The sequence below is a fragment of the Heterodontus francisci genome, chromosome 10 (genome assembly GCF_036365525.1).
Source record: "Heterodontus francisci isolate sHetFra1 chromosome 10, sHetFra1.hap1, whole genome shotgun sequence".
NCBI classification, from domain to species: Eukaryota; Metazoa; Chordata; class Chondrichthyes; order Heterodontiformes; family Heterodontidae; genus Heterodontus; species Heterodontus francisci.
In genome coordinates this window covers 20,928,393-20,945,451 of record NC_090380.1, presented here as the reverse complement: position 1 = coordinate 20,945,451, position 17,059 = coordinate 20,928,393, and the positions used below count along the sequence as shown (strand labels likewise).

At 45.1% G+C, this 17,059-nt stretch overlaps 1 protein-coding gene across 3 annotated transcripts in view; it reads right to left on the bottom strand.

Annotated features, from left to right (window-relative positions):
• Positions 1–17,059, bottom strand: part of enox1 (ecto-NOX disulfide-thiol exchanger 1) — a 377,950-nt gene that overhangs the window by 214,938 nt on the left and 145,953 nt on the right. The window lies entirely within an intron of this gene.

The window sequence follows — 17,059 nt, the reverse complement described above, 5'->3', positions numbered from 1 at the left end:
TATTCCACAACTGCTTTCTTTCATGCATGTATGTAGACTTTGAATACATGTGGTAGATTTCCAGGTGTTGACATTTTTAAACAAATTTTCCCTGAGCTTGTTGAAATTGGCTTATTTTTGATTTGTGAAATTTTATTTTGTGAGCAGACTTAACCAGTTAGGTCCAGTATTTATGTTCAGCACCATTCGCGACTCCTCAGATACTGAAGCAGTCTGTGTCCACATGCAGCAAGACCGGGACAACATCCAGGCTTGGGCTGATAAGTGGCAAGTAACATTCATGCCACACAAGTGCCAGGCAATGATCATCTCCAACAAGAAAGAATCTAACCATCTCCCCTTGACATTCAATTGCATTACCATTGCTGAATCCCCCACTATCAACATTCTGGGGGTTACCATTGACCAGAAACTAAACTGGGCCAGCCATATAAATACTATGCTTACAGGAGCAGGTCAGAGATTGGGATTTCTGCGGTGAGTAACTCACCTCCTGTCTCCCCAATGCCTGTCCACCATGTACAAAGCACAAGTTAGTAGTGTGACGGAATACTCTCCACTTGCCTGGATAAGTGTGGCTCCAACAATACTCAGGAAGCTCAACACTATCCAGGACAAAGCTGTCTGCTTGATTGGCACCCCATCCACCACCTAAAGCATTCACTCCCTCCACCACCGACACACAGTGGCAGTAGTGTGTACCATCTACAAGATGCACTGCAGCAATTCATCAAGGCTCCTTTGACAGCACCTTCTAAACCCGTAACCTCTACCATCTAGAAAGACAAGGGCAGCAGATGCATGGGAAGACCACCACCTGAAAGTTCCGCTCCACGTCACATGTCATTCTGACTTGGAACTATATCGCCATTCCTTCACTATCGCTGGGTCAAAATCCTGGAACTCCCTCCCTAACAGCACTGTGGTGTACCTACACCCCAAGGACTGCAGCCGTTCAAGAAGGCAGCTCACCACCACCTTCTCAAGGGCAATTAGGGATGGATAACAAATGCTGCCTTTGCCAGTGACTCCCACATCCCATGAAAGAATAAAAAAGAATCCGTACAGCCCTCCAGATATGGTGTGAACTTACCACAACTTGATCCACAACCTGATCCTTGGGGAAAGATCATTTTGTCAATGGAAGCTATTATCAGCAATCAGGAAAAAGACCTCATGTCATTGCTAGATTCTACCACAGTATTATGTCACTTACCTTAATTACTGCTTTAATGAGGTATACATACCATTAAAAATCATTTCAGATCTACATAACAGTAGGATTTTCTACACCTTCTTCATCAACCTAATTAAGCATCTCCCTTGTGGTTTTTAATCAGGGTATTACTGATCAACTGTACTCTCCAAATCTCCTTAATTAAGAAAACCGTTTTTCTACCATTTCATCAAGCAGCTCATCGCCAAGTCAATCATCCATTCCCCAAAGTAATTCAAATAACTCACCTCAAGAAGTAACTTATAACTTCAGTTGGTTAAAATGTACCTGCTCGGTAATGCTTCTAGAGTCAATTACATCTAAACATAAGCAAGCCTTTGAGGTACAACATACATTACACTTACAATTAAATTATTAATAGTTAAATTGATATCTTGCAAATGCAAGGACAAATGTAAACCATTGGAAAGGGCACAGAGTGGGGACAATAGACTAATTCCCAGTGTAAAGCATGTTTTTATTTATCAAGATAGTCTAAAAGAGTTGGGACTCTGTACTTTAGAGAAGTGTAGATTTAGGGGTGATCTGATTAAGGTGTATAAGATAGTGAAGAAAGTAGAGTGTGTTCCAGTTGATAGCTGGTTCCAATTAGGTAGATTAGGTAGGACAAGGCGGGGGGTGGGGTGGTGGTGGGGGGGTGGCGCGGAGGGGAGGAAAGTTGTATAAGGCCAGATCGAGGCGAGATGTTAGGAGGTCGTTCTTATCCCAGAGAACAGTGAATCTCTGGAACAGACTGCCAAGTTGTGCAGCGGACGCAAACTTGCCGAATTCCTTCAAGAGAGTTGGATCTGTTTCTGGTTGGGACGGACATCACCTCTTACAAAAGGTAGTTACTTTAGAGAATTCCGGGCCAGAGTGATTTCCTGGACTCATCTCGATTACCTGGATGGTTTCGGAGAGGAATTTCCCTGATTATTTTTCCCAGATTGGCCTGGGATTTTACCTGTTTCTTTCATCTATCCCAGGAGATCACATGTTTTTGGGCAGGATGGAGCCTGTATATACTGTGATGCACAAGGCTGAAATGGAGCAGAGGGTCTTTACCCGTCCACCATTTTCTGTAAATCACAATTTAATAAAGTGATGTTATTTTGGTGGCATTACATGTTTGTGAGTGAAATTTGGGATCAGAATAAGAAGAATCCCTTCATGAAAATGATCCTAATCAATGGGTAAAGGGGTGAAATTTGCTTTGGGTGGTAGTTGCAATTGGGCAGCAGTGACTGAACAGTCCTGTTTACACTCTCCTGGTTTCCTTCTCCACTGCAGCCAATAGAAAAGAACATTTGGACGGGATGCACAGTGGGCTGTTTGCTTACTACAAGCTGCTTTGTGCTACTGGAGAAGACCAACCCCCTCCTCCTGTAAAATTACTGCAAGTTCAGGACTCTGGCAAATTGTGGCTAATGATAAGTGTATGAGAAGCATGCAGTAATGGCAAAATGCTCTGGCTTGTACCTGGAATTCAGGTGAGAAACCTAGCTCAGGAAAGTACTTGGAAAATCAATCACGAACTGCACAATTTAACAGCAAAGCCTGTAAACAATTTTAGTAAGAGCTCTTCGCACCCCTCACCACAAGAAGGCAAACAAGTAGAGATAAGAGCAGCTGTGCTGGTGACAGATCTTTCATTCAGGGACTGTGTTGAGCAGAGGAAGATGCTTCGGAGCAGAAAACCCAATCAGATCTTTCTTGAGTCTCCAGTTGAAGCAGATTGTCCTTAGCATGAATGTGTTATCAGTTATAAACAGATGTCAAAGAAACAATGAGGCAGTAAAGCAGCCAACTACAGGTTAATAAGAAAAAGAGCTAGAGGGTACAGATAAATACTGCAGAGCAAAGTGGGAATGGTAATTCAGCAGCAGAACAAATAGAGAGCTTTATTCATTTGGAAATTTATAGTAAACACAATGGAGGAAGATTTCTTGTCTGTTCCTTGTGAAATTGTAAACATCCCTTATACTTACGTACAATTTCATCACAATCATCCCCTAGTATCTCTTACTATGCAATAATGAGTACTTGTTTTTAAGTGTTAAGTTTATACTGAGAGATCCCTTCGAGTACTAACCTGACAGATATTTGTGCAGAATGAATTCACTGTAGGGTTTTCAGATGAATCTGTGAAAGGTTCATGAGCCAAAGTGGCAGCTGGACCTAAGGCCATTGCTAGTTTAAAGTTGCAATTATCAATCTCTGCACTTCCAAGCGTAAATTTTATTCAAGGACCAATAGCTTTTAACCTCAGGGCATGTTTAAACCCAGCTGCACAGTCAAAGATTTGGCCCAAAGTTGCTGTGAGGGTAGCAGATCTCTGAAAATGGACACTCAAACATGAAGGAAAGTGTATTGAATTGTAGTTTAATCAATACATTTCCTAGAGATTCATTCGAACCATTTGTTGATTATCCTTTTATCCAAGTTTTGAAGATACAAAGGACAGTCTCCTCTGAAAGTATTGATTAAGGGAGCAGCTAACTGGAATAAAACATGGAACAAGCAAAAAAGAGACTACTATTGACGTGCTTTACTATCATTTGAGGTTGCCTAACTAGAGGTAATAGCTATTCAGATGTATAATTTACCAACTCACTTAATCAGTGCAGCATGTATGACATCCCATTACTCCATGGTCTGCATCAAAGCAGCCTTGCAGCAATATTTTCAAGCGTAAGGTTTGTTATTTGGTTGGATCAATTGGACTGCTCTGAGACTTGAGGTTGTTACCTTGGTCTGGATCTTCATCTAACTCCTTGAACGATCCAAACTTCATCCGGGCTCAAATAAAACCAATTATAGCTTCCAAGCAGATGAGCTGGCTCAAAGTTCTGGTTTAAGAGATGTGTTGCAACACAAGCCAAACATGCTTTGTAGATGAGAAAGAATGGTTAGCCAAAAGATTAGAGAAACCTATCCCCGTACCAAATCTCAAAGGAAATTGACATCAGTTTGCTGATGTAATATTGTCAACTGTCACAATGCAGCCAAGTTGTGCACAGCAAGGTCCCACAAACAGAGACAATGACCAGATCATTTATTTTTTAATGATGTTGGTTGAGGGTTAGATGGTGGCCAGAGCATTGGAGAGAACTCCCCTCCTCCTCAAAATAGTGTCATGCGATCGTTTACTGATGGGGATAAGGTGGAGTGGTAGAAAGCCATATTTGTTCAAAAATCATATGAAATCCAAATTCAGGATCCAAAGTAAAAAAGAATGATTAGCAGCCCATTCAACTAAATCTAGATTGGGCATAAGAAAGTTGAACATCCTCTTTCAAAGAAATTCTATCCCAGAAAAAACTCTATGACTAAATGACACCATTACGAGGACAGTAGAATAGTAGTAATGTTACTGGACTAGTAATCTAGAGGACTTGACCAACTTGACCTTGTCCTCACCAATCTACCTGTTGCAGATGCATCTGTCCAGAACAGTATTGGTGGAGTGGCCACCTCACAGTCCTTGTGGAGATGAAGTGCCATCTCCACATTGAGGATACCCTCAATCGTGTTGTGTGGCTCTACCATCGTGCTAAATGGGATAGATTTCAAACAGATGTAGCAATGCAAAACTGGATGTCCATGAAGTGCTGTGAACCATCAGCAGCAGCATAATCGTATAAAACCACTATCTGTAACCTGATGGCCGGCATATCCCCCACTCTACCATCTTCAGTCATTTCAAGCCAGGGGATCAACCCTGGTTCAGTGAGGAGAGCAGCAGGGCATGCCAGGACCAGAACCAGGCATACCTCAAAATGAGGGGCCAACCTGGTAAAGCTGCAACACAGGACTACATGCATGCTGAACAGCAAAAGCAGCAGGTACTATCGAAGCAAAGCGATCCCACAACCAACAGATCAGATCAAAGATCTGCAGTCCTGCCACATCCAGTTGTGAATGGTGGTGGTCAATTAAACAACTAACCAGAGGAGGAGGCTCCATGAACATCCCCATTCTTAATGATGGGAGCGCCGAGCACATCAATGCAAAAGACAAGGCTGAAGCATCTTCAGCCAGAAATGCTGAGTGGATGATGCTCCATCTTGGCCTCCTCCTGAGGCCTTCAGCATAACAGATGCCAGACTTCAGCCAATGCGATTCACTCCATGTGATAGCAAGAAACGACTGAAGACACTGGATACAGCAAAGGCTATGGGTCCTGACAACATCGCAGATGTAGTACTGAAGATTGTATTCCAGAACTAGCCATGCCCTTAGCCAAGCTGTTCCACCACAGCTACAGCAGACAATGTGGAAAAATGCCCAGCTATGTCCGGTTCACAAAAAGCAGGACAAATCCAATCCAGCCAATTACGTGTCATCAACAAGAGCACTTACTCAGCAACAACCTGCTCCCCGATGCTCAATTTGGGTTCTGACAGGGCCAATCAGCTCCAGGCTTCAATACAGTCTTAGGCCAAATGTAGACAAAAGAGCTGAACTCCAGAGGTGAGGTGAGAGTGACATCAAGGCAACATTTGACTGAGTGCGCTATCAAAGAGCCCTAGCAAAATTGAAGTTAATGGGAAAACTCTTCATTGGTTGGAATCATGCCTAGCACAAAGGAAGATGGTTGTGGTTGTTGGAGGCCAATCATCTCAGTCCCAAGACATGGCTGCAGGAGTTCCTCAGGGCAGTGTCCTAGGCTCAACCATCTTCAGCTACTTTATCAAAGACCATCATAATATCACAAGTGGGGATGTTCGCTGATGATTGCACAGTCTTCAGTACTATTCGCAACTTCTCAGATGCTGAAGCAGTCTGGTCCCACATACGGTAAGAACTGGACAACATCCAGGCTTGGGCTGATAAATTGCAAGTAACATTTGTGTCACACAAGTGCCAGCCATTGACCATCTGCAATAAGACAGAATCTAACCATCTCCCCTTGACATTCAATGGTACTACCATCGCAGAATCCCCTACTATCAACATGCTGGAGGTTACCATTGACTAGAAACTTAACTAAACCAACCACATAAATACTTTGATTATAAGAGCAGTTCAGAGGCTTGGAATTCTGCGGTGAGTAACCCACCTCCTGATTCCCCAAAGCCTGTCCACCATCTACAAGGCACAAGTCAGGAGTGTGATGGAATACTCTTCACTTGCCTGGATGGGTGCAGCTCTAACAAGACTCAAGAAGCTCGACACCATCCAGGACAAAGCAGCCCGCTTGACTGGCACCCCATCTACCACCTTCAACATTCACTCCCTCCACCACTGATGTGTACTATATACAAGATGCACTGCAACAAGTCGCCAAGCTTCCTTCGACAGCAACTTCTTACTTGCGACCTCTTCCACCTAGAAGGACAAGGTCAGCAGGTGCATGGGAACACCATCACCTGCAAGTTCCCCTCCAGGTCACACACCATCCTGACTTGGAACTATATCACCGTTCCTTCACTGTTGCTGATCAAAATTCTGGAACTCCCTTCCTAGCAGCACTGTGAGTGTACCTACACCAGATGGACTGCAGCAGTTCAGGAAGGCAACCCACCACCACCTTTTCAAAGGCAATTGGGAATGTGAAATAAATGCTAGCCTTGCCAGCGACACCCACCTCCCATGAATAAATGCTAAAAAACTGCTTCTTAGAAACCTACCTGAAGAACAGGAAAGTTGCTGGGATATTGGATCTGATTTAAAATAAAGGGGACATAGTAGGAAGGCTGGCAGTATCTGAAATGGATAAGTCACCAGGTTCAAATGGGATGTGTCTGAAGTTGCTGAGAAAAGTAAGGACAGAAATTGCAGAGGTGCTGGCCACCATACAGGGATGGTGCTGAATGACTGGAGGATAGGAAAATTCTATCCTTGATCAGTGAAAGGGAGAAGGATTAACCTGGTAATTGCAGACCAGTCAGTTTAACATCATTGTTAGAAATACTTTTAGAAACAATAATCCGGAAGAAATTGACAGATACTTGGACGAGCATGCACTCATAAAGGCGAGCCTGCACAGCTTTGTTAAAGGCAAATTATGCTTAACTTACTTTCTTAAAGCTACCAACTCAGCGAAACTGTCATCACTAGAAGATAGAAAAGTTCTGATTCGTATTGACATCATTCTTTATACTTCACATGGTTTTCGAAGCAGGGTGGAATTGTGAGGTGACTCGGTGGGTAGAGAAGCAAGTTTTATGGTTCACAGCAACAGGCAGCAGGAAAATGAGGCACTCAGGTAAGAATAAGGAAAAACAGTCGAAACGGGGGACAAAAGCTAACGGATGTATAACGGACAAAACTACAGCAGGAAGGTGTCATGACTGTAATAGAGAAATATTGCAAAGAAGGCAACTGTGCTTAGTTGAATTCAATGAGGAGAAGAAACACCAAAACTGAAGCTCAGAGGAGGAAGACAGAGCAGAAATTAAACTCAGTGAAACGCAACAGAAAGAAAAAGTCCAGGGACTGATTACTAACTTCAAAGAATAAAAGCCCCTGTGCTTCATTAACGCTGAAGAGAGATTGATAGTGGGAGTTCAGTGAGAACTCAGAGGATGGGGAATTGACAAGCTGGATAGGGAGGGGTGGTGAAACAAAATAAAAAGACAAGCAGCATTGGAAATGAGCAAGCAGAAATGGAACCAGACAGAAGGAAGCAGGAAATAGAGCTCAAAGGGCCTGGGGGATAAAAACCCTCAAATTTTGCAGGAGCACCATACTTACGAGTGAATTAAATGTAAAAAGGATAAGGATCCTACAATAATCTTTGACTTTTAGCTGGCAAAAAAACTCAATTATTGGATTGGCATTCATTGTATTGAACACATCTCTGAAGGGCAAATGAGAGAGGCAACATTAATTTACTGAATCTCGCTAGATGGCTGCATTGCTAATAAATGGTATTAAGTTATGGAACCCATCTGCAGCTATTTCTTTCATGGGAACTGGAATTGTGTGCAGCTCCAAATAATTCATGGGGAATATTACACCCAGCCCACAATTATTTATGGAGGTACTTTTTTAATTTTTACATAACGCAACTCAGAACGATTTTGTGAAGGACATATTGGCCCAAAGATTACTGTGGCAGGGCTAACAAATGGCACCCACTATTAGTTAGACTTCTTGCCCATTTAAATTAAATGATGTTTTGCCCTGCAAGTTGTTGGAAGTGGGAGTGGACGTGATGTCATGCCCTCTATAGGGCACCCGGTGCGTGAGTGAACAGGGCTAGCAACAGTGTATCCCTTTAACCAATAAGATTGGAGGATTCTAATATTAACCCTGCAAAGACTGAGAAGGAATTGTATTTTAGAATACTGAATTCAATGTCAGATCAGGTACAGTTAGAGAAATAATGAGGGGGAAGGAAAGGTTAGATTAAGCGAGAGGAAAAAGACAGAAAGAAAAGTAAAAATGTTTTTTAAAAAAAAGTAATCTCCAACATCAATTAAAACCTGAAGGAATGAGACTGTATTAGTTAATTTTCAGTGATGGGTAGGTTGACTGGCAACAATTAACACATATCACAGCATTAAAACAGTACTTGGACTTGAAATGATTCAACTTAACTTTCCGTGGCACATTTACTTCATAACATGCAATTACAGGAACTTTGCATCATTCAAAGCATTTGGATAGGGAGTCAGACAGAAAGAGTCTGCGTCACATTTCTGACAGCAACTTTTCAATTTCCCACATTTAATTGCGCAAGTGCCTGCACTTGAAGTTGCTGTGGCATTTCCACCTGAATAACAGTGAACGCTGAGCCTCGCCATTATATTGACAGCAATTTTTGACCAAACTCTTCCAGGTGTATAGCTTGGGAGTCAGTTGTGTGAAGCAAGCAATCAATGAGTATAGTTCTAGACTAATTATTGAAACATTCAATAATTTGGCTGGAACTATTTATTGAGAGATTGATTTATTTAGGTGGTAAGCTGATTTATTTATTGTTAGAGTTATTTATTGGGAATATAGAATTATTCAGAGATACACTGCAGAGTAAACAAAGCAAGTTAGTGGAGAGTAAATAGAACATGTTAATGGAGGCTTTGTTTGGAACATTGGCCCTAATAATTATGGCGAGGCGTGTTTGCAGGGGAAACCCAGGAATGCTGAGAACACGGAGGTCCGCTATCAATTTTTTCGCCCTTTCCCGCCCAGCAAATGGCCAAAATTAACAGTCAGCCCCTGGTAGAAGGCAGTAACCAGGGACTGTTGGGGTCGAGCCCCAGCCACTGGAACAGATTGAGGTTGGTGGTGGGGGTGGGGGGGGGCCGTTATCGGATGGTTAATTGGGAGTTGGGGAAAACAGGAAGAGGCCGTGGGTTTAGGCAGTTGGAGGAGCTGTTAGCCAATCACAGCAGAAGTCTTGCCTGAGGAGTTGTGGCCAGTTCTTCTGCTCCTCCTGGCCCACGAGCAGTGCAATAAAAAGCACCCAGCTGCTTGAACTAGCAGCCTTCACCTCCCTTTTCCCAGTCAGGTTTGCCAAGTCCTGAGAAACCCAGCTGGCCAGTGTTATATTTAAATCGCTGCCAAAATATCAGGAACAGAGCCTCCATTTAAAGACTATAATGATAGACTTGTCTCTCCAGAGATGGCTACTCTGACTCCTCCCAAACCTGCTGTGGTTAAAACGGAACTGGGCAGTCGTGTTGAGTTGGGTTTTGAAAATTTGCCAATTTAACCCACCCCTCCCTGACCCTCTCTCGCCTGTTGTGGGATGCGTGGATAGGGGGTGGGATTGTTAAATCCCCCAACCACCCCCTTGACTTTGGTAAGTGGCAAGAGGTAGAGGGAACAGGTTTGACAAATATGGACCTACTAGTAGCAAGATAAACTGTGTTGTCTAGTAGGGGAATGGCACTGTGTAAAAAGGCTTAAGAACCCAATTTAAGGTGTTAAAATTAGCCAGCATTGAGTTACTGTGAGGTGCTGGTTGAGCCTTGGTTTTATGTATGATCCACTCCTGAAGTAAGGAAGAGGGTCACATGGAAACCAGGTGCTGTGGCTGAGTGAGACGCAAGGCAATATTAATCCGTCAGAAATCAAACTAGATGCCAAACTCGCACCAAGTGCTTGGAACCAGTAAAAGTAAATCAGCAGATGCTGGTGATATAAAACAAAAGCAGAAAATGCTGGAAATACTCAGCAGGTCTGGCAGCATCTGTGGAGAGAGAAACAGAGTTAACGTTTCAGGTCTGTGACTGTTCTGATGAAACGTCATCGACCTAAAACAGTGGGCTGAATTCGAGCCCCCGCAAGGTCAGAAATGGAGGCAGGGCTGGGGCCTGAAAATAGTGGTGCCGGCTGGCATGTCAGTTTTGAGACGTCATTCCCGGTACCGGCAATATTCACCAGGATGGCGGGGAATGGGGATGAGGGACAGCAATCCCATCATGGCTGCCTTAGGGAATTACTCCAGCACTATAAGTGGTGCAGAGTGGGACTCGACATTTGGAAAGGAGGTACCCTTGGCACTGTGCAGGTGGCGGGGAGAGTCAGCACAGTGCTCGACATTGAATGGGGCCGTCACCACCAGCACCCCCATGCCCCCCCAACTCCCCTAACATTGCAGAGGCAGAAGAGCACGGGCAAGGCTGCCAACAACAATAGGGCAGCCACCTGTCCAAAAGGAAGACTGCATCTGGCCACGGGGGCAGGACTGTCAGACTTTGGGTTCAGTGGCGATGAGGAGCAATGCTCTCTGCAGGAAGGATGGAACCCCGAACAGCAGGAGGGCATGGAAGAGCAAAGAGGGGCAGGAAGGACACGGAGGCCATATCCTCAAAACAGGATCTAGGGCCAAAGATGGAGCTACCTTGAAATGACTGAGACCCAGTGCCGGAGGAGGCTGTGACTCTCCAGGCAGATGGTCACATTTATCTGTGACCTCGTTGCCGAAGACTTCGCACCTCGCAGCACTGCTCATCATACCCTGCCAGTAGCCATCAAAATCACTGTGGCCTTGAACTTCTTCGCCTCTGAGTCCTTCCACGAATCAGCTGCCGACCTTTGTGGCATCTCGCAAATGGCTGCACATCACTGCATCTCGCTGGGCAATGATGCCCTCTTTGCCAGAGAAAGATAGTACATTCATTTCATGACAGACGTGGCCTGGCAGGCACAGAGGATTCCCTCAGGTGCAGGACGTCATCAATTGCACCCATCAAGGCACCCAGCGACCACCCAATCAGATTCATCAACAGGAAGGGCTTCCAATCCCTCAAAGTTCAACTGGTCTGCGACCACAACAAGAGCTTCCTCCATGTGTGCTCACTTTCCGGGCAGCTGCCATGACTCCTTCAGCCTCCGTCAGTCCAGGCTGCCTCGGATCTTCACTCCAACCTCCAAAGTGCATGGATGCATCCTCGGGGACAAGGGATATCTCTTGAAGAGATGGCTACTCACCCCTCTACGGGAGCCCCAGACAGAGGCACAGAGGCGATACAGTCAATGACACCTGCTCACTAGGACAACCATTGAGCAGGACAAAAGGCTTCTGAAGGCACACTTCCGGTGCCTGATCCAGTCAGGTGGTGCCCCCCCAATACCCTCCTGCAAGGGAATCTGTCATTGTGGTGATCTGCTCCGCTCTCCGTAACATGGCCCTCCTGAGAGGTGGGGACCTTGAGGATGGTGAGGCCCTGGAAGGAGACAGCTCAGTGGAGGAGGAGCAGGAGGTCAGAGAGGTGGAGGAAGTGGAGGTGGAGGTAGATTATGCTGAACAGAGAGGTGCCCCTGCTGCATGATGAGGTGGTTGGGCACGGCTCGGGGTGTGAAAGGCTCGTGAGGATGCCATGAATGTCAGGAATCTCCTGATTCAGGATTGTTTAAACTGAGGTCCTCTGACCCAGGCTGAGGGGCATGGCCTGGAAGGGAGTCTGACATTCCTGTGCTAACACATTCATAGAAGACACAGCCTGGAACATCTAATCATTTACCACCAACGAAGGGAGCACATCTGCCCAGAGGTTTTACCCTCACTGTGGAGGATCCCATTGTCTCTTTCATCATCTCAAACCACTTTTCCTGTCACGACAGCAATAAAAGGAATCTCAGATGTCTGGCTTAAAGTGTCATCATTTATACATTGCAAATAGAGGAAAACAATAGACAAAGACAGTTAGAACACACCCCAGTGATCCACTCCGTGATCCGGGTGATGCGGCGGCCTCCACACTCAGCCACTCGTATGCTGTGCTCCCCTCGTGACCTCGGAGGAGGTGGAGGCAGCCTGCTCACTTGCCTCGACTTGTGGTTGAGATGCACATGGCAGTCGTCCTCGTTGTGGGGATGTCCATGGGGGCGACTCCAGAAGCTGCTGCACCTGCATCATTGCAGAGCCGCCTCCGTCACGTCTTGCTGCACAGATGGTCCCTCAGTCAGAGGAACCAAGGAGGCCGGGGATGATGAGGGCACCCCATGAGGGCCTCCTTGGTGGCATTCTCAGCCCTTGCCGGCCGCTCCATATGTCTGGCTGAGGGCACCAGCTGGGACACAGCTGGCATCTCCTCCAAAGGTCTCTGCGCCACCTTTGCCATTTGGTCCAGGCTACCCAGCATCTCATACATCCTGTGGAGGTCAGTGTGTGGTTCCTTTATGCACTCTGAGTGAAGCTGCAGATGGCTGTCCAAGAGATTGGCCACTCTCTCCCATGGAGGAGCTGATGTGCTCATTGCCCCGAGCCATTGTGGTGCACGTGAGCTGGATGGACTCCTCCATCCTCTGCCTAAGACCCCTCACCGCCTCAGGGAACTCTGACATGCAGGAACACATCACCTGCTGCTGTTCAAGGTAAAGCCACCTTTCCAGTGACTCCTGAGGCCCTGCATCTGTGCCCAGCTGAGCAGGGCTGTGTCTGTCCTCCCTTTTCTGAGGGGGACTGACCACAGCTCCCTTTGCCTCTGGCACCTCCTCCTGCACAAGTGTTGTGGTCATCACCCTGTGCTACCCTATCTACATGCATGCGAAGACCCATCGAGATGAGAGTATGTGTGTTGATGGACGCTGCAATCATAAAGTGTGACGGTGCTTCTCCTTCTTTGTACTGCTCTGGGCCTGTGGAGGAAGGGGGAGAGGTAGAGGCTGCCATTGAATGGACATGTGCACCTGTGGGAAACACAAAGAGATGATGAGAATAGAAATCTCTGCACTGCTGAGGTTACCCAATGTTACTCAGTGGGCAACACACAATCAGACAGGGTGGACTGCACTGCACCCATCAATGACCACATTTAATCTCCAGGTCCACTATGAGCTCCCATTTCACCAGGCCCGACTGCCTCCTCTTCCACGATCCTGGCTCTCTCCATCACTGCCTGCTCGACTGGGGAGATGCGGTGGAAGAACAGCACCCCTACTCCCATCTGGGCCCCTCCCTCACATTGTGCACCCCTTTCTCTTGCAAGGACAAAAGAGAGTGAGATAAGGCACTCCTGTCCTCTGTGTCCAATGCCATCTACCCCTATCCATTAGGAGCTTCATATCTCAGTGGTGACAGATCGTCAGCAGCACTATGACTCTGAGCCATTCTGAGGGGTCAGTAAGTGCCCTGAGCACACATCCCTCCCATGTTCAGGAGCATGTGCCCTGAGGCTCCTCAGGTAGTGTGTCTACTGGAGGGTGGAAACCCTGAGACCTGTCTGGAGGGTTGGGAGTTGCACTCACCTTGCAAGAACATATGAGATCATTGAACCGCTTACAGCTCTGAATCCAGGATCTTCTAGCCTTGCTTCAGCTGCTGATGGAGGCAGCAATCTGAATCTAGGCCTCTTTGGTTTCAGCTGGTCGCCTCCTCCTGCCACCCTCTGGGAAGAGGACCTCCCTCCTCTCCCTCACAGATCCAACATTAGATCTGGGTCAGCAACGATGAAGCAATGGGCAGCCCTGCCCCGGGTGCCAGGCCTCCGGCTCTCCAGTGACATTTCACTTCCCTCTGGTGCTCTGGAAGGTTTTGGCACAGTCAGCAGATCTGTCTCTCAGGACAACCTATTGGAGTATCACCAACAAGCTATCATGCTGCCAGTATGAATACTGAATCACACTGCTTTATGTTTAGTTTAGTTTAGTTTAGAGACTTTATGAAATGTTGAAAGTTAGCCTTTCGAGAAAGGTATCCAGCCAAGGGCAATCTTGAAACCATGGAAAACAGGTAAGTAAAATATATAGACTTAAAGGGAAACTAGCAAAGCAAAGGTGAAATTAAAAGAAATTGAAGAAAATGACAGAACAGGAAGAGAGATGAGGGTAGGAAGGAAATTGGGCAACCAGCTGTCCCAAATATCGATTGGGATAATGTTAGAGTAAAGGGTAAGGAGGGGGAGGAATTTCTGAAATGTGTTCAGGAGACCTTCCTTGATCAATATGTTCTCAGTCCAACTAGGAAGGGGGCATTGCTGGATCTGGTGCTGGGAAATGAGGTGAACCAAGTGGACCAAGGATCTATGAGGGAAGCACTTGCGTAAGAGTGATCATCATATTATAACATTTAGATTAGTAATGCAGAAAAGCAAAGAATGAGATAAGGTAGAACGGCTAGATTGGAAGAGGGTTAATTTCAATGCAATGAGAGGGGGATCTAGCCAGGGTAAAATGGAACCAAAGACTGACAGGAAAAACTATAATGGAAGAATGGGTTATCTTTCAGGAAGAGATGCTTCAGGTACAGGTCAGGTACAATACAACAAGGGTGAAAGATAGGGGAACCAAAGCCAGGGCTCCTTGGATGACGAGAGAAATAGAGATTATGATGAAACAAAAAAAGAGGGTGTATAATACAAGTCAGGTGAATTCTTCAAGTGAGAACTTGGTCAAATACTATAAGTTGAGAGGGGAGGTGAAGAGGAAATTAAGACCAGCAAAGAGAAAATATGAGATTAGAATGGCAGTTAACATAAAAGAGAACCCAAAGAAACTTCTACCAGCATCTAGGTAGTAACTAGGTAGTAAGAGGTGGAGTGGAGCCTATGAGGGACATAGAGGGTGATATATGCTTAGAGGCACTGGGCAAGGCGAGAATACTTAAGCATACTTTGTATCGATGTTTGCTGAGGAACAGAGTAGAGACAAAGGATAAGGTAAAAGTTAAGAGGGAGGAGGTACTGGAAAGGCTGCCTATGCTTAGGGTACACAAGTCAACTGGTCCGGATGACTTGCATCCCAGGTGCTAAAGGAAGTGGGGGTTATGGCTTTCCATAATCTTTCAATTTTCCCTGGATACGGGGGAGGTGCCAGAGGACTGAAGAGTGGCAAATGTGGCACCCATCTTGAAGAAAGGATGTAACGACAGTCCTAGCAACTACAGGCAAATTAGTTTAACATCAGTGGTGGGTAATGTTTTAGAAACAATAATCAGGGAAAAGATCAACAGGCACTTGGAGAGGTTTGATTTAATTAAGTATAGCCAACATGGATGTGTAAAAGGCAGATCATGCTTGACTAATCTAATTGAATTTTTTGATGAAGGGAAAGCAATGGATGTTTTCTCTATGAATTTTAAGAAAGTGTTTGATAAAGTACAACATAGGCTGGTTTAAGGTTGCTTATCAAAATTGAGGATCATGGAGTAGGAGGGTCAGTGTTTAATTGGATAAAAAAACTGGCTTAAGGACGGAAAACGGTGCATCATGGTAAATGGTTATTTTTCATATTGGAAGATGGTAGACAGTGGTGTTCCCCAAGGGTCAGTGCTGGATTCTACTGCTTTTTTGCTATTGTTATGAACGCTGGACGTTGTAAACTTTTTATAAACATGTAGTTTTTTAAAAAGTTTACGATGGAGTCTGCAAGGTCTGGTGACTTCACATCCACTCTGCTAAAGGACAAGATAGAAATCTTGGTTACCAGGACAACAGAGAACACAGATCAAATAATTTCTTTGCAAAACATAGACTGTAAGTGTATAACACCCGAAGAACAATGGGTTCCACCCTTCCAGACTTTCGGGTCATAAACAAGGAGTCAGTGATTCTGGAAATGCAAATGTAAAAAAGACAACCAGCAGTGGCAGCCTTGAGAGGGAGAGAGGGAACACTTGATCTTGGAAGCCTGATACAGTGAAAGGCTGCGAAGACCTGAACCTGTTTTAAAAGTTGAAGTTTGCAAAAAAGGAAAAGACCAAAATGGTCACCAGGAATTGCCTTATTCATGGACGTCCAGGTTGAAAGTGCTCGGAGAAGTGAGCAAAGAGGACATTAATTTTGAAAAGGTCCGGGAGATCCAACCCATTGTAACTAGGAGGAGTTTGGGACTTTTAACAGCAAAGATTTTGCCATCAAAAAGTACTGTGTAACGTCTCATTATAGTGTGAGGTTTTCAAGTATTTTTAATATGTAAAGAAAATACCTTTCTTTGTAGTTTGGGGTATCAGTTACTTACAGAGTACTATTTAGTTCATGGGGATTTCTTTCAGGTTAGTTGTTATAATACAAGTCTTAAAATGTGAAATCTTGATGTGTAACTCCTTAAATTGGTCTGTGGGTACATTTCTCATATTTTTATCTTTAATGGTCTCACTGAGGTCGTAACACTATATATAAATGTCTTGGATCTTGGAATACAGAGTAGAATTTCAAAATTTGCCGGTGATATCATCATCGCCCGCAACAGGACATAGATAGGCTAGCAGAATGGGCAGACAAGTAGCAGAAGGAAGTTAATACAGAGAAATGTGAGGCGATGCATTTTGGAAGAAGGGACAGGAAGAGGCAATATAGAGTTAATGGTGAAGTTCTAAAGAGTGCAGAAAGAGAGGGACCATGGGATGCACATGCATCAATCTTTGAAGGTGGCAGGACATATTGAGAGAGTGGTTAGCAAAATATATGGGATCTTGGGCTTCATAAATAGAGGCATTGAGTACAA